General features: G+C 44.5%; 1 protein-coding gene across 1 annotated transcript in view; it reads left to right on the forward strand.

Moving 5' to 3' along the window:
- DAPK2 (death associated protein kinase 2) overlaps positions 1-18,760 on the forward strand; it is a 119,251-nt gene that overhangs the window by 37,756 nt on the left and 62,735 nt on the right. The gene's annotated exons all lie outside the window — the stretch shown is intronic.

The raw sequence follows: 18,760 nt of genomic DNA on the forward strand, positions 1-18,760 counted from the left end.
CTGCTCTTCTGCCCACATCGCCTCATCCTTTGCTGCCCACCTCCTCTTAGGACGCTTCCTTTCTCCGTGCCCTTGCTTGTCTGGCGATTTCTCTCTCCTTCCTCAAAGGTGGCACATCTTGTTTTTATTTAATGGTATTGACTTCTCTGAGGGATCAGATCTGTTTTTTCAGTTAGACGTCAGCTCCCCCGTGGTACCTTGCCTGTGGTCTCTGGTAAATATTCAGTACCTATTGGTAAATACCATTGGCTGCTCACCTGGCGTAGGAAAGTGTTTTGGGCTCCTGGCCTCGCCCAGGACCTGAAGTCTCCTTCAGAGACCTGAGAGCTGTTGGGACAATCACACAGTGTTCAACCTGAAAGGGACCTTCGAGAGTATTTAATAATCCAACACGGGTTTTCCAGAAGAAGAAATGAAAACCCAGGAGGGGGTGATTTGTTCCTGAATTATCTGGTGGCTTTGAACAAGTCACTCACTTCCTGTGTTTTCATTTCTTCCTCTGGAAACCAGAGTGTTGGACTGTTAGGTACTCTCAAAGCTCCCTTTTAGGTTGAACATTGGATGATTGTCCCAACAGCCCTCAGGTCTCTGAAGGATGGTGTGTGATACGGCAGGAACTTTTTCCCCATGCCTGAGGGAGGGTCGGAGATACTCACTCCTCCACCTCTGCCCGCAGCACTGCTGTCTCCTCAGGTAGTACTAGAACACCAGACTGCAGGATGGATCACACTTTTCTCTGTAAGCAGTCTTGGAGATAACCCCACTTCCCAAGGGTCAGGTGCTCTGGGATGCGGGAAGGCCATCTTGGAGCCCTTGGTTAGAGGAAAATGAAGTAAATGAACACTTGACCGGAGTCACTGCACCTCTAGGGAGGACTCAGGCAGCAAAGCCTCCGGCTCAGAACCCTGGCTGGAAGGTCTTTCTTTCTGGCAAAGCTGCCAGTCACACCCAAAGAAGGTTGGGATTTGTTAAGTGCCAATGACTAATTAGTCCTGAGGCGGGACATCTCTACCCGCTCACGATGGTATCATGATTTATTCATGTGAGGTTAGAACACTTACAGGGACTGGACCTTTGTTTCCTGTGGCTTCCATGTCATGTGCAGCCAACTGTATTTTTCCGGAATGGATTATTTCTCAAACCTAGCTTGCTTTCCCAGTTGCCACCAGGAAACTTATAACTCTGGTCACTCAACAGCACCCCCCTTCCTGGGTCTGCAGTTGTTTTGGAAGGAATGCATCCTTATCTGGGCCTCAGTTCCTTTCCTAGCAATGCAGGCGCTGGGCTAGCTGCTATCTCAAGGTCTTCCAGCCCTTAGGTTCTTTACTTTTTCTTGCCCCTTTTCCCAGTGGACACTTCTGTTTTCTTAAGGGATATGCTTCCATAGAGCTGCTGCAAGGAAATCAGAGACATCTCAGCTGCTGGGAAGCCCTATGCCTGGTTTCACGTTTCTTCCCAATTACGAAGTCTTAAAGGCACCTAGTGTCCTTTAGGCTGCCAGTTTCTGCCTTTCAAGATCACACAGACTCACTTAATGGCTAAAATCTCGGTAAGGAAGAACAAGGAAGAACAAGGTCTCAGCCCTGAGGCAGAGTTAAGGCGGGCTCACTCCACTCTGTATTCCCTCAGAATGAAGGGTAGGACCTGTCTCACTCCACCGGACGTTTGCAGTGTCACTGTGACTGCTTCCTGCACTCTGGCCGTGGAAGTGATTTGGCTCCTTAGTGATTTGGTTGCCACCTTGTGGATCGTCTGGGGGTAGGGGTGGCAGGGGCCTCAGGCCTTATAGGGTCTAAAAATGGTTTTGCTTCCGTGCTTTCTTTTTGTCTGTTTGCCATTATGATGACACCGGAGATATAATTTATATCCTGTTTTCCCCAATTACATTGCACTGTAAACATTGCCCTCTCATTTCCTCGGGGAATATATTTATCGGCCAGGTGACATGATCAGGTTAACTTTAATAGTTGAAAAAGAAAACTAGTGGATTAAAAAAAAAATCAAATAGTGCACTGAAAAGTTTCCTCCCCCATCCTCCTGAATCTTTCTAGCCCCAGGCCTCAGAAGGGACCATTATTAAGTTTGCATATATCCTTCCAGAAACTGTCTGTGCATACACAGCCATACATATGCACGTTCTGTATTTTTTTAAATGTAGATTGGATCAGACTGTACATGTAGATGGGATCAGAATGTTGTTCTGCAATTTGATTTTTTAATCCTGTGCATTTTCCCAGATCCATGTGTGTGTGTGTGTGTGTGTGTGTGTGTGTGTGAGATGTTCTTTTTAACAGCTGCATAGACCAACTATGGATGGACCATAATGAATTTAACCGGTGACATTGAGGTTGTTACTACAATGCGCATCCTTGTATATACATCTGCATACCTCATTTACTCACCTTCTATCTGCCAAGTATGGTTCTAGACACTGAGGATTCTGCAGTAAAAAAGACAAACTTCAGTGCCACACTCATACCAGTATAATTGTTAGATAAATTCTGGAAAGTGGAATTGTTGGCTGATTGATTTATCACATTTAATGAATGCATGTAAGCCATGTAGAATATTTTGTCGAATGTTTGATGAGTGTTTGAATTTTTGGCTGCCTGAAACTTTCTCCCTTACACTTGCCCCCGACCACGGTATCAGTACTCTCTCCTCAGCCTCCCAGTGGTTAAAGGGCCATTTACTGAGGCTTCAGGAAGGTCACTACAGCAGTGCTGGGTGATGACAGTAACATGTGTTTGCTGACACTTTTCTTTCTTTTTTTTCTTAACTGATGTATAGTTGATTTATAGTACTATATTAGTTTCAGGTGTATAACATATTATACAAGTTATTATAAATATTGGCTATATTCCCTGTGCTGTACAATATATTCTTGTAGCTTATTTCTTTTATACATAGTAGTTTGTACCTCTTAATCCCCTATTCCTATTTTATCCCTTCTCCCTTCCCTCTCCTCAGTGGTGACCACTAGTTTGTTCTCTATGTCTGTGAGTCTCTTTCTGTTTCGTTATATTCACTTGTTTGTTTTATTTTTTAGATTCCATATATAAGTGATAGCATACAATATTTGTCTTTCTCTGTCTGACTTATTTCACTAAGCATAATACCCTCCAAGTCCATCCATGTTTTTGCAAGTGGCAAAATTTCAGTTTTTTTTGTATTTTATTTTATTTTATTGAAGTATAGTTGACTTACAATGTTGTGTTAATTTCTGGTGTGCAGCAAAATGATTCAGTTATATATATGTGTGTGTGTATATATATATATTCTTTTTCAAATTCTTTTCCATTATAGTTTATTACAGGATATTGAATATAGTTCCTTGTGCTATGCAGTAGAACCTTCTTGTTTATCTATTTTATATTTAGTAGTTTGTATATCTGTTAATTCCAAACTCCTAATTTATCCCTCCCCACCTTCCTCTTTGGTAACCATAAATTTGTTTTCTATGTCTGTAAGTTTGTTTCTGTTTTGTAAATAAGTTCCTTTGTATCATTTTTTTAGATTCCACATGTAAGTGATATCATACGATATTTATATTTCTCTGTCTGACTTCAATTAATATGATAATCTCTAGGTCCATCCATGTTGCTGCAAGTGGTATTATTTCATTCTTTTTTATGGCTGAGTAATATTCCATTGTATATATATACCACATCTTCTTTATCTGTTCATCTGTCGACGGACACATAGGTTGCTTCTATGTATTGGCTATTATAAATAACGCTGCTATGAACTTTGGGGTGCATGTAACTTTTCGAATTAGTGTTTCTGTTTTCATTGTATATATACCTAGGAGTAGAATTGCTGGATCTGTAGTTCTGTTTTTAGTTTTTTGAAGACCCTCCATACTGTTCTCCATAGTGGCCGCACCAGTTTACATTCCCACCAACAGTATATGAGCGTTCCCTTTTCTCCACATCCTCACCAACATTTGTTATTTATAGACTTTTTGATGCTAGTCATTCTGACAGGTGTGAGGTGATATCTCACTGTGGCTTTGATTTGCATTTCTTTGGTGATTAGCAGTGTTGCGCATCTTTTCATGTACCTGTTGGCCAACTGAAAAATGTCTATTCAGGCCTTTTGCCCATTTTTAATAGGTGTATATATATATATATATATAGAGAGAGAGAGAGAGAGAGAGAGTTGTATGAGCTTTTTATGTATTTTGGATGTTAACTCCTTATCAGTCAAATCATTTGCAAGTATTTTCTCCCATTCCGTAGGCTGTCTTTTTGTTTTGTTGATGGTTTCCTTTGCTGTGAAAAAGGCTGGCACTTTTAAGTTCCTTGAGGTACAGCTTTGCCATGTGTCCTCACAATTGCATGAGGAAGTCAGAGTGGCTGGTTTGCACTTTACAGAAGGAACTGGGGCACAGAGAGGTAAGACTGAGCTAAGGTTGATAAAGGGAGTCCTAGCTCCCCGCAAAGCTGGCTGGTAGCAAGGCTGGGATGAGGACTCAGGAAGAGGGACTCTGCTTCCTGGGACTACTTCAAGGAGTGCTCAGAGTTCCTGCCATTTAAATGAAAGCATTTTACAAACAACCCAATCAAAAAATGGGCAGAAGACCTAAATAGACATTTCTCTAAGGAAGACATGCAAATGACCAAGAGGCACATGAAAAGATGCTCAACATCACTAATTATTAGAGAAATGCAAATCAAGACTACAATGAGGTATCACCTGACACCAGTCAGAATATCCATCATCAAAAAATCTACAAACGGGGCTTCCCTGGTGGCGCAGTGGTTGAGAGTCTGCCTGCCAATGCAGGGGACACGGGTTCGAGCCCTGGTCTGGGAAGATCCCCCATGCCGCGGAGCAACTGGACCCGTGAGCCACAACTACTGAGCCTGCGCATCTGGAGCCTGTGCTCCGCAACAAGAGAGGCCACGATAGGGAGAGGCCCGCACACCGCAATGAAGAGTGGCCCCTGCTTGCCACAACTAGAGAAAGCCCTCGCACAGAAACGAAGACCCAACACAACCCAAAATAAATAAATAAATTAATTAATTAAAAAAAAAATCTACAAACAACAAATGCTGGAGAGGGTGTGGAGAAAAGGGAACCCTCTTGCACTGTTGGTGGGAATGTAAATTGATACAGCCACTATGGAGAACAGTATGGAGATGCTTTAAAAAACTAAAGATAGAATTACCATGTGACCCAGCAATCCCACTCCTGGGCATATACCCAGAGAAAACCATAATTCAAAGAGACACATGCACCCCAGTGTTCATTGCAGCACTGTTTACAATAGCCAGGACATGGAAGCAACCTAAATGTCCATTGACAGATGAATGGATAAAGAAGATGTGGTACATATATACAATGGAATATTACTCAGCCATAAAAAGGAACGAAATTGGGTCATTTGTAGAGACGTGGATGGACCTAGAGATTGTCATACAACGTGAGGTAAGTCAGAAAGAGAAAAACAAATATCGTATATTAATGCATATATGTGGAATCTAGAAAAACGGTACAGATGAACCTGTTTGCAAGGCAGAAATAGAGACACAGATGTAGAGAACAAACGTATGGACACCAAGGGGGTAAAGCCGCGGGGTGGTGGGATGAATTGGGAGATTGGGATTGACATATATGCACTAATATGTATTAAATAGATAAATAATAAGAACCTGCTGTATTAAAAAATAAAATTAAATTTAAAAAAAATGCAAGCGTTTTAAAGCTGGAAGATGGAGTTAGTGTTTTTCTTTTCACTTTGTTCTAAAGGGCTTGCATTTCATGAATTCACTTAGAGCTGCTCTGTGCAATGCAGTAGCCAGCGGCCACGTGGGACTACTTAAGTTTAAATGTAAAGTAATTAAAATTAAATAAAGTTACAATAGGTTGCTCAGTCATGGTAGCCACCTTTCAAGTGCTCAGGATTCACGTGTGGCTAGTGGCTACTGCATTGGACAGTGCTCTACTGGATATTTCCATCATCCACAGCCCTGACTTCAAGTGTCCATAAGGCTGTAATGTTATTTTTCTCCTAAACACTTGAATGTTTGTAGGTGGAATTTTTGAGATCATCTTCACTCTCTAACTTTACAGGTAGGGAAAAGGGGGTGCACAGATGGGAGGTGACTAGCTGCCCATGGTCACACAGCTGAGGGTGCAAAGCTATAATTAGAACCAGACCTCCTCCTATGTTTCTTCCACTTCAACCTGCCTCATTTATCCTGAGGACACTTTCTTTTCTTTTTTTTTTTAAACTGGGGTATAGTTGTTTTACAATGTTGTGTTAGTTTCTACTGTACAGCGAAATGGAGTTCCCTGTGCTATACAGCAGGTTTTCACTAGTTATCTATTTTATATATATTAGAGACCTCCTGTAGGAGATTAGAATGATTAAAGTACAAACTGAAAATAAAGATGATTGAGAAGGCAGGCAGGCGGAGCCTTTGCCTGAAGGTGGCCTCTGTGGTTAGGAGTGATGAGAAACCACTGGTTTAAGACTGAGAGCCAAGTGGGGAACATTGTCATACTGAAAGGGTCAAGAATGCCTGTACCCCATGACTCATAGATTTTATCCTCCACTCAACCTCTGGCTCCTGAAAACTGTAGTTAGGAAGATGAGCAGAGAGTACTAAGCAGTTGATAACTGTTGTTAGTACTAGTAGTAATACTGGTAATACTAATAACACAACAGTTGTCAACTGCTTAGTACTCTGCCAATTTTCCTAACTACACTTTTTAATTTTGGTGGTGGTAGAAGTAGTAGTAGTAGTAGTAGTAGTAGTAATAAACAGGAAGACACGAGTTAAAAATTATGTCCATAGGCAGTCCTTAAAGGTGGAGGAAACTTTCTGGTATACCAAGATAATACTCTTGTGTGTTTATGCTAGTGATTCTCAAATGTTAGTGGATATTGGAGTTCCCCTAGAGGTCTTGTTAAACCATAGATGTTGGACCCCATCCCCAGCGTTTTGATTCAGGAAATCTGGGGTAGGGCCTGAGAATTTGCATTTCTAACAAGTTCCCGGATGATGCTTATGCTGCTGGTTTGGGGGGCATACTTTGAAAAGCACTGGTCTATACCTTTAGGTGCTAAAGAGAACTCAGCTTAATTTTCAGTGGCACAGATTTACATTTCTAACCCCCTTTTACAGACCCTCCTACCTATGCCCCAACTGTGCCCCACCTAGAACCAGCCTCTGTACCACTCGGAAAACAGTTTTGTCATTACTAACCATGTCTGTGTTTCAGATTTTCAGACCTAACCACCAGTAAGTCTTGAACTTCTACAATGTGCCGGTTTTACAGTGGGTGTGGTGGGTCACACTGATGAAGTGTAAGATATTGCCCTGCCCTTAAGAAGATTAATCTAGTTTGCGGGTGAGAAAAGCACAAACACTGGAAAGAAAAGGGTACAAAGAGATAATTGTCTTTTTGTGTACTCAACTTTGTAAGCTGACACATTCAGAGGCGAGGATCCCTGGGGGTTGGCATGGTCAGGGAAGCTTCCAGGAGGAGTTAGAACTTGAACTTAAGCAGAGGTAGGATTTGAGTAGGCAGAAGGTATCTCAGAATAGGCAAACGGGCAAACAGGAGAAGCCCCGAGGTGGGAATGTGTGTGTTGGGTTGTCCCTGCTGGGAAGCCAGAGTACAAGGGCCCTGGGACCTGGCCAAGGCGCCCAGCCTTGACGGGAAGGGAAGACAGGTCTTGAGCAGAAGAGAATGTGATGACTTAAGTGTTTCAGGAAGATGGACTCGGGGATGTGTGGGGTCGACTGGGAATGTAGGTGGAGGACTGTGGGCACGAATGCTGACCAGGAGGTTGTGCTAAGTGTATTCATCTGTAAAAGCCTAGCTCTAGAGGGGGGTGGGTGTGAAGAGAGTCTAGTCAATTTCATTCACAAAATATGTACTGCAGCCCTACAGGGGGTCCAGCATTGTATTAGGTACCTGGGGGTACAAGGATGGGTGATTACAGGCTCTGCTGGAGGATCTCACAGTTTAGTGAGGAAGAGGAATATACAAAGAGAGAATTTCAGTAAAATGTGCTGAGTGCTATGATGGAGGTGTGCACCAGAGGTGGAAACAGAGGAAAGCCTCATGTCCGGGACACAAAGAACATTTCTTTTTTTTTTTTTGAATTTTATTTTACTTATTTTTATACAGCAGGTTCCTTTTTTAAAATTTTTCGTAATGTTTCATTTTATTTTATTCTATTTATTTATTTTTGGCTGCGTTGAGTTTTTGCTGCGCGCGGGCTTTCTTCTAGTTGCGGTGAGCAGGGGCTGCTCTTTGTTGTGGTACGTGGACTTCTCACTGCGGTGGCTTCTCTTGTTGCGGAGCATGGGCTCTAGGTGTGCAGGCTTCAGTAGTTGTGGCACTTGGGCTCAGTAGTTGTGGCTCGCAGGCTCTAGAGCACAGGCTCAGTAGTTGTGGCGCATGGGCTTAGTTGCTCCGCGGCATGTGGGATCTTCCCGGACCAGGGCTCGAACCCGTGTCCCCTGCATTGGCAGGTGGATTCTCAACCACTGTGCCACCAGGGAAGCCCCAGCAGGTTCTCATTAGTTATCTATTTTATACATATTAGTTTATATATGTCAATCCCAATCACCCAATTCATCCCACCACCACCACCTCTCACTGCTTTCCCCCCTTGGTGTCCATACGTTTGAAGAACATTTCTAAGGAAAGATCAGGAGTGACGATAAATTCTGGCCGACTTTCCTGTGCTCCTTTTGACAAAGAGGAGGTCTTACGTTTGCAGACTAAGAAGAGGTTCTTGCCCTTTCCTCGCCATTGCCTGTCATGTTCTTGGTGACCCTGTAGCCCAGTGACGTGTGGTAGAAACTGCTGACCAACCCCCCTCCCAGTTCACCCCTGATTGGATAATTACAGTTGTTGATGAAAAAGTAATCAGTGGATCTGAGAAAGAAATGGAAAATTTTATTTGAGCCAGATTGAGGATTATAACCTGGGAAGAGCATCTCAGAAAGCTCTAAGAACTCTTGCACCCATTAGAAATCAAAATACAGTTACATAAGTTTTTTGAGACAGAGAGCTGTACATCAATGACGTATTATTGGCAGTTCACACAATCCAGATCTAAGTGTCAGTGTGGCCCCTTATAAGATCAAGAAGGAATGTTATCTTTTAAGGAGTTGTCTTGTTGCTGGGAGAATGTTGCTCTTTATGGTTGAGCAGGTATTCCTGTTGATGGGGGAGGTTTGGTCAATGCATGATGCGGATACACACTGCACACTAGAGGGGAGAGAGGGGCCAAAGGGCAGAGAAAATTTTTTATGCTTAAAGTTTTCTTGTCTTGCCATAAAATATGAATTTTATTTCACACAGTGTTCTGCTGCGCTGGTTGGGGGTGTCCATTCGAGTGTTTATTTTCTCTCTCTCTCTCTTCTACTGTTAAACAACACAGGAAGTTTGGAAAGGGAGGTTTTCACTTAACTATTCATCATCCTAGCACATTTTTGCCTCTGTGTTCTCTACTATTTTTTGGCCACACAAGTGTGTTTAAACAAAATGAAAACTGTAATCAAACTGTACGTATACCATCTGCGTATGTTCCCGTATCATTATTTTATAAACATGTCCCACCTGATTCTCCTGTTTGTCATCTTAATGTTTGTGTCATCTTCCATTGCAACCGGAACAGCTAATTACCACCCAGTTCCTTAGTGGAAGATTTTTAGCTTGTTTCCAGCTTTTCCTTGTCTATGGAGCTGTGCTCTCTCTTTTGCAGTCTCTCCATTGGCTACCTTCCCAAAGAACCCTGCACTTGGACTCAGAATAATCTGCTTTTAAGTTCCAGATCTGTGGCTAGTTAGCTGTGTGGCTTCAACTCCCTGAGGCTCAACTTTCTGCTCTGTGATAATACTGACTGTGCAGGGTGTTGAGATATGACTCAGGGCCCATAAAGGACCTTTCATAAAGGACCTACACATTTAGGCACAGTTGATATGACCCAGTAGAAGCCCGTGAGTGAGTATGTTTATGGTTCTCTTTTTACCTCTCTACGTAGAGATATAATTCACTGACCATGCAATTCATCCATTTATAGTGTACAATTCAATGGCTTTTACTCTATTCCCAGAGTAGTGCATCATCACCCCCGTCAATTTAAGAACATTTCATTACCGCCAAGAAGAAACCCCATGCCCACTAACAGTCATTCCCCGTTTCCCCCAACACCCCCCAACCCTAGGTAACCACTAGTTTGCGAATTTTGTCTCTATGGGTTTGCCTATTCTGGTCATTTTACATAAATGGAATTATATTTATGTGGTGTTTTACAACTGGCTTCTTTCATTTGCATAATGTTTTCAAGGCTCTGTGTTGTAACATGTATCTACTTCATTCCGTTGAGTCGCCAAATAATATTCCATTGTATGGATATAGCACCTTTTATTTATCCATGTATCAGTTGATGGACATTTAGGTTGTGTGGTTCTTTAAACATTTTAAAAATTAATTAATTAATTTATTTATTTATTTTTGGCTGCGTTGAGTCTTCGTTGCTGTGCGCAGGCTTTCTCTAGTTGCGGCGAGCGGGGGATACTCTTTGTTGCGGTGCGTGGGCTTCTCATTGCGGTGGCTTCTCTTGTTGCGGAGCATGGGCTCTAGGTGCGCAGGCTTCAGTAGTTGTGGTGTGCAGTCTCAGTAGTTGTGGCACACGGGCTTAGTTGCTCCATGGCATGTGGGATCTTCCCAGAGCAGGGATCGAACCCGTGTCCCCTGCATTGGCAGGTGGATTCTTAACCACTGCGCCATCAGGGAAATCCCTTACGTTGTGTGGTTCTTGATGTGCAGTGCTAACTGACATCTATCAAACACTGTTGCATGCCCCAAGTTGTTTGATGTGCCAAAATATAGGACTCTTGGTCCCTTTTTCATCGTAGCAGTCAAACCACAGAAATTAGGTAACTGCTGGGAGAACTGTCGGAGAGCTGCCCCCCTGAGTTATGAAGAAACCCCGTGCTGAGTAAGCCCACACCCTTTAGGAAGGTACCTTTGCCTTCCTTCCTGATGCTAACTTACTCCAGGGCTGGGAGATCAGAGGAGGCAGCCCCTTCAGGAGGCAGAGAAGGCTTCCTGGAGGAGGGGGCCTTCAAGGATGGAAAGCCTGGCTGGAGTAGGAGGAGATGGACATCTTGGGCAGGGGACAGGTTGCCGTGATAGGAGAGTGGAGGGAAGATTTAGGGGCACTGGAAACTGAGGGGGCCAGATTACAGGCTGAGAGGATCTTATACAGAAAGGGTTGTGTGGGGGCGAGCATGGTGAAGTGAGGTTGGGCCCGCTACTGTCTTGTAACTTTCCCCCCTTGCTGTAGCTGGTGGAGGTTTTTCTGAGTGAGGTTCAAACCTCCCTGCATATTCAGTGGGTTTCTGGAGCTGGGCTACCTGTGGGCGGGAGGGAAGAATAGTCGCCACTTCCTTCTTGGCTCCCTGCGAGATTGATGTAATCTGGACTTGGCTCTCTCCTCTCCCAGCTGCCATGTAGGCGCCAAGGCTGAGCTGTCTGAAACATGAGGTGGGGTGGAGGGGAGGGGAGAGAGAATAGGGATGCCTGTCAGGAAACCTGTCTGGCCCTGGCTCTGTCACTGCCCGGGAGAGTAGAGGACTCAGGCAGGTCCATTCCCTTGGCTGGACCTCGCCTTCCCCATCTGTAAAGTGAGGGTGATGGTGAGAAGTTCCCTTTATTTCCACAGTTCCACGAGCTTTGCCGAGTTTTATTGTGTGCTGGGGATCTCAGACAACTTTCTGTGGTTGGCTCTGTCGTGCTCTGGGGGGCTTGTGGCTTCTCTTGAGGGTCCTGATACAGGTGCTGGAACTGTGCATCTTTAGTTGGGCGGGGGGCAGGAGACAGGGGCTGACAGATATTGTAAAGTCCAGGATATAATAGGAGGAGAGATTATTTTGGTGTCTCCTGCTGCCTGACCAGTCAGCCTGGAGGGCTGTGTCCTCTGATGGCAAGGGCTGATTCTCTGACTCTGGCCTATTTTTTGGTAAACAGGCAAAAGCTACGTGTGTCAGATTCAAGTGGGGACAGACCTTGGTGGCAGGTGCCACTGTGGCATCAGAGGGGTCGGGGCTGGCCTGGGGAAGCTAGGGGACCGGTGTGCTGGGGTGGGACCACTCGGTGCAGGTTGGTCCTGAAGCCCTCGTGGGCATGATGGAGTGCCAGGAGACGGCACGAGCAGAGCAGTGCTGAGCAGGCTGGTTCTGCCCGTGCGGCTGAGGTTTACGTGTGTTGGGTCTTGTTCCACTCCTGCACCCAGTGCTTGTGTTCATTTCCCTCTTCTGTGGATTAGATGGTTTCTTATTTTTTTCCCCTCCCTCCCCCACCTTGGCCACCTGTCTCCTAGTGTTTTCTGTTGGCCTCGAGCATGAGATACTCTGGGCACATTGGTTCACGCACGTTCCCATCTTGGGAGGGCACACGGCTGTCCTCCCACCTTCTGGGTTGTTCCAGGCTTCCCTTTCTCCATCTTCTCCAGCACCTGCACATCTTCCCTGAGCTGCACTTGTATTCCTGGGCCGGCAGCTGGGATTTAGGTCAAGGGAGGATAATGTTTCTGTTCTTGTTTCCAATATCTGTGGTGACTGTATTTACAAACCCCATGATCAAAACATATGGCCTCGGGCTTCCCTGGTGGCGCAGTGGTTGAGAATCTGCCTGCCAATGCAGGGGACACGGGTTCGAGCCCTGGTCTGGGAAGATCCCACATGCTGCAGAGCAACTAGGCCCGTGAGCCACAACTACTGATCCTGCGCATCTGGAGCTTGTGCTCCGCAACAAGAGAGGCCGCGATAGTGAGAGGCCCGCGCACCGCGATGAAGAGTGGACCCTGCTTGCCGCAACTAGACAAAGCCCTCGCACAGAAACAAAGACCCAATACAGCCAAAAATTAATTAATTAATTAATTAATTAAAAAAAACCAAATATATGGCCTCATACACTATAGCCTGAGAACAGAACAAAATGTTTGCAATTGCTGCTAAAGTCTAGGCAGGATGATTTGCTATGAGCTGGCTGGATACCTGCCTTGTTCAGAGCCTCCTGGCTTCTCTTGCACCACAGGTAGGAAGATCCCTCAGGGGTGGGTATCGGACTTAGAAGATGTGTCTGTCCCATGAAAGGCAAGATCTTGCACCCTTAAGTGCAGGCTTTGGGCCAGAGCAGGACAGCAGGTAGACCAGCCAAGCTCTCGGGGCTCAGTTTCCCAGCCTGAAGGGCGGGGCTCTGCTAGTCTCTCTCCTTACTCACCTAAGTGCTAGAGGATTAGGTAAGAGTGTTTTGAAGAGCTCATCTAAAAGGAGCTATGGGAGGAGATGGACTTAATGTTTCAAATGAGGAAAGAAAGAGAAGTCGTCACTGATTTGGGCCCTGAAGCCAGGAATGTGAGGCAGAATAACAACCTGTGGCTGCTGGGAGGATGGGAGGGAGGGTGCGGCTCTCAGAGTCAGGGATCCTTGGGTCATGTCCCTGGCTGACTCAGGAGGCGGTTCTGCACATGCTCAGTGCACTTGCGTATGGGTCCCAGGGCCTGTGAGAAAGCCCACTGCCAAACCAGGCAGCAGATTCTAGTGGGGCCTAGCAGAGACCCCCACCCCCCCACCCCATGCACATGCAGCAGTAACAGCTTGGAAAGTCTGTTTCCCACTAAGGAGATCAAAATCCTCAACACTCTACTGGTCTAAACAAAGCTGTCCCATCCAGGCAAAGGTATCAGCATGAGGCAAGTCATGTTTGATGATGATAATTAAAAAAAAAAAAAAGAACCCCCTATTGAGTTAATGAATCTAGGCATTGATCATTAGAAGCTGCTAATATCACCAAGAGAGAGGCAGCCAGAGTGCGTGTACCTCCTGATGGAAGCACCACCTGCGGAGTTTTGCCAGAAACTCAAAACTTGAATCTGATTAAGCCTCTCCATCCAACTACAGATTTACAGGATATACAGGGCACAACAGAACATGTTAAACAACACTATGGGGGACGCAATCAGCAAACTCCACTCTGTGGGAAACTCTAGGTCAAAAGATCTCTCTATTATTTTCAATAAATGAATTGTGAGAAAAAGAGAGAGAGAGAGGGAGAGAAGGAGAGGAACCTATAGATTAAAACAGACTTAAGAAACATTATCAATCAATTGCAATGTATGGGCCTTATTTGGATTTTGATTTGGTGAAACAAACTGTAAACAACCTTTATGACACAATAGGGGAAATATTAGCACCAACTAGATGATGATATTAAAGAATTATTTTTATTTTTTTAAAGCACAATAAATACTATAGCTATAGTTTTTAAAAAAGAGTCCTTGTCTTTTATTTTTTTTAAATTTAATATAATTTATTTTTTTTAAATTTATTTTTGGCTGCATTGGGTGTTCGTTGCTGCATGTGGGCTTTCTCTAGTTGCGGAGAGCGGGGGCTGCTCTTCGTTGTGGTGCGTGGGCTTCTCATTGCAGTGGCTTCTCTTGTTGCGGAGCACGGACTCTAGGCACACGGGCTTCAGTAGTTGTGCCTTGTGGGCTCCAGAGCACAGGCTCGCTCAGTAGTTGTGGTGCACGGGCTTAGTTGCTCCACGGCATGTGGGATCTTCCTGGACCAGGGCTCGAACCGTGTCCCCTGCCTTGGCAGGCGGATTCTTAACCACTGCGCCACCAGGGAAACCCTTTAATTTTTTTTTTAATTTATTTTTGACTGTGTTGGATCTTCGTTGCTGCACACGGGCTTTCTCTAGTTGTGGCCAGCAGGGGCTACTCTTTGTTGCGGTGCACGGGCTTCTCATTGCGGCGGCTTCTCTTGTTCCGGAGCACGGGCTCTAGGCGCATGGGCTTCAGTAGTTGTGGCATGTGGGTGCAGTAGTTGTGGGTCGCGGGCTCTAGAGCGCAGGCTTGGTAGTTGTGGCTCATGGGCTTAGTTGCTCCGTGGCACGTGGGGTCTTCCCGGAGCAGGGATCGAACCCATGTCCCCTGCATTGGCAGGTGGATTTTTAACCACTGCGCCAGCCGGGAAGTCCCAGGAATGACACTTTAGAGATATGACGTGGGAAGGGGCAAAGGTCCCCTCAACTCTTACTAAATAGCTGCCTCCTATGTATATGTGTGCGACCGATGGAGCTCATACCTAGTCCCTGTGTTTGCGTGGTTTTTGCAGTTTACAAAGTGTGTTCACTTTCATCATCAACTTTGGGCCTCACAGTAGCCTCACATAGGCAGGGATTACCCTCATTTAACAGAGAGGAAGCTGAGGCTGGGAGAGTTTATGACTTATCCAAACATGACAGCTATTTTGAGGGAGTTGGTACTGATCCCAGGTCATCTGACTCCTGAGATCACACATCCTAGCAATAGATGAGTGACTCCAGGGGCCCAGGATGGGGGCCCTGCCTGTGCAGGCCTATCTTAAAAGTCAACAACCACCTGTGACTGAGGGAGGAAGGAGCATCCAGGGGTCAGCTGATGACCTTGCTTTGGATGGAACAAATAGTAAGTAGAAACTCAGGTTGATTTCTCTCTCATGGCCAAGTTCCCAGCAAACTCTGGTGATGTTCAACGATGGGTCAAACTTGACCCTGCTTGACTTTATAAGTAAACAAGATCCTGACTTTCTATCTCATCATCTCTCCCCAGGCCCCTGAATCATTCTCCCACCAGTTTCACTCCACTCTTGATGAGGCGGTCAAGGTTAAGAGTAAAGCTCTGGAGCCAGTCTCCTTGGGTTCAAATTCCAGCTTTGCCCGTTTCTGGCTGTGTGATTGGAAAATTGCTTCTCCTCTCTGTGTTCCAGTAGCTTCATCTGTAAACAGGGGGCAGTAATAATACCTGCCTTATAGGGTTGGTAAGAGTACTGAGCACATTAATGCATCTTAGAATTGTGCCTAGAATATAGAAAGAAATTATTATTTTTTAAAATAGTGAAAAGTCTTAAAAAACTAAGAATAGAGTTACCATATGATCCTGCAATCCCACTCCTGGGTATATATCTGGAGAAAACTCTAATTTGAAAAGATACATGCACCCAAGTGTTCATAGCAGCACTATTTACAACAGCCAAGACATGGAAGCAACCTAAATGTCCATTGACAGATGAATGGATAAAGAAGATGTGGTAGATATATATACAGTGGAATATTACTCAGCCATCAAAAAGAATGAAATAATGACATTTGCAGCAACATGGATGGACCTAGAGATTATCGTGCTAAGTGAAGTAAGCCAGACAGAGAAAGACAAATACCATATGATATCACTTCTATGTGGAATCTAAAAAATGATACAAATGAACTTATTTACAAAACAGAAATAGACTCACAGACATAGAAAACAAACTTATGGTTACCAAAGAGGATAGCAGAAGGGGGGGTTATAAATTAATAGTTTGGGATTAATATATATACACACTATTATATATAAAATAGGTAGGAAATTCCCTGGTGGTCCAGTCGTAAAGAATCCGCCTTACAATGCAGGGAATGCGGGTTCGATACCTGGTCAGGGAACTAAGACCCCACATGCTGCAGGGCAACTAAGCCCGTGCACCACAACTACTGAGCTCACGCGCCTCAACTAGAGCCCACGTGCCGCAAACCTACAGAGCCCACGCACCCTGGAGCCTGCATGCCACAACTAGAGAAGAGAAAACCCACATGCTACAACTAGTGAGAAGCCTGCACACCACAACAAAGAGCCCACGCGCTGCAACGAAATATCCCGCATGCCTCAACGAAGCTCCTACGTGCCGCAACTAAGATCCGACGCAGCCAAAAATAAATAAAGTAAATAAATAAATAATGTAATAAATTTTTAAAAACCCCAAAACACATACTTTATAAAGAAATAAAAAATGAATAGGTAAACAACAAGGACCTACTGTATAGCACAGGGAACTATACTCAATATCTTATAAAAGCCTATAATGGAAAAGAATCTGAAAAAGAGTATATATGTATATATATGTATAACTGAATCACTTTGCTGTACACTTGAAACTAACACAGCATCGTAAATTAATTATACTTTGATTAAAAAAATAGTGAAAACTCTTTGTAAGTAGACCAAGATATGACTACAAAATAATGAGTGATTTGTTGCTGTTCTTTTTAAATAACTTGGAGAATCTTCCAAGGATCCTGTCAATTCTGGAAAGAGCTCTGAAACTCCTTCCTTGGAATTGCCTTCTTTGCCAGACTGCGAACCATGTGAGACAATCAGACAGATTGTGGTCTCACTCTATGAAACTTCGGTTAACTCTAATCCTCTGTTGAATGGAATTGTGTATGTGTGTATGCGTGACCTTTTCAGTAGGCAGATTAAAAGAAAACAAGATGACATCAGGAGTCTAGTTTGTATTTTAGATGTAGAACCCCAATTTCTCATACCCACAGCTCAGTTTCCAGGCCTCTCCAGTGAGAGAGAAGAAGATGTGTTCTGATAAATCTGCCAGTTGGTCATCTATCAGTTCATTCATTCAAAAACATTTGTTGACAGTTATGTACAAATTACTGTGGTAGATGCTCTGGAAGACACAGTGATAAATAAGAGAACTTTAAGACCTTTAAAGATCTGTTAATCTTCAAAAACATATTTGATCAAAGCACATATACAGGATATTGTTCACTTTTAGGGGAGGTAAAGCTGATTCATGTTTCCGACAAGAAGGCCCAAATTAAAAAGGTATTTCTGATGAACTCTGTTATTAAACATTAAAAAAATCAGATTATCCTTTTCTCCAAACACTGTGGTTAATCCATGTCGAGCTGCAACATGTCCCCCAGATGTGGACCCTAAGTGCCACGTTGGAGGCTGTTTGTGCCACTCTCTCCGAGGCCCCTGAGCTTAGCTTCTCCTCTGTAACAGGAGGTCAGTAATACCTGTCCCCAAGGGCCTCCTGGGGATTTGGTGAGCATGAAATAAGAGAACTCACATAAAACCACTTTGTAAGTCATAATGCTACTTCAAGCGTAACTTATTATTCACGGAAGGAGTCGTTCAACATATTTTTATTCATTTGTGTCTGCTCCTTATACTGCCTTTTCCAAGATATGAAAACAGTCCCATAGGTCCAGACTTTCAGCAAGAAGGACCAGGACCAAAGAGGATTTGGAGGGAATTTTGGGGTACCCAGGGTTCCATTAAGTAGTGGTTTGCTGTAGTATTTTCTTAAACAGCACTTCTCAAACTAATGTGTACATGAATCACCAGGGAGTCATGTTCACAGGTAGATTCTAAATCAGTAGTGCTGGGGTGGGATCTGAGCTTCTGCTTTTCTGCCAAACTCCCAGGTGAAATCAATGCTGCTGGTCCAAGGCCCACACTTGGAGGGGCAATGTTCTTGGGGGTACAAGGTCCAGAGATGAAGAGAGGAGAGGAGGTGCAGCCCTGGGCCCCAGGAGGGAGAGTTCCAGGAAGGTTGTGTTGGGAGCTGTGGTTGCAACTCAGTGCCCCCACTTCCTTCCCATCCCCACCTGGAAGAGGCTATTATTTTCCTGGGCTGTGCATTTGCTCTGAATTTTGGAGGGAGGAAACGTGCATTGTGAGTGCTTGCAGGGAGGAAGAGGAAGGAAGGAGATTGCCCCATCATGTATAGTAACTGTCCTTTCTCGGTGGCAAGCTGCATTTCCCCGTGATCTAGAGACAGCAGAATGAGCCAGTTCCCACCTCCAGCGTCTGATGGGACAGCACAGCAGAATCCAGTGCAGACCAGAACTTTTTTTTTTTGCCAGTAGTGGAGGTGGTTGAAGAGTGTTGACTTAAGTG

Source organism: Balaenoptera acutorostrata, chromosome 3 (assembly GCF_949987535.1).
Source record: "Balaenoptera acutorostrata chromosome 3, mBalAcu1.1, whole genome shotgun sequence".
Lineage (NCBI taxonomy): Eukaryota > Metazoa > Chordata > Mammalia > Artiodactyla > Balaenopteridae > Balaenoptera > Balaenoptera acutorostrata.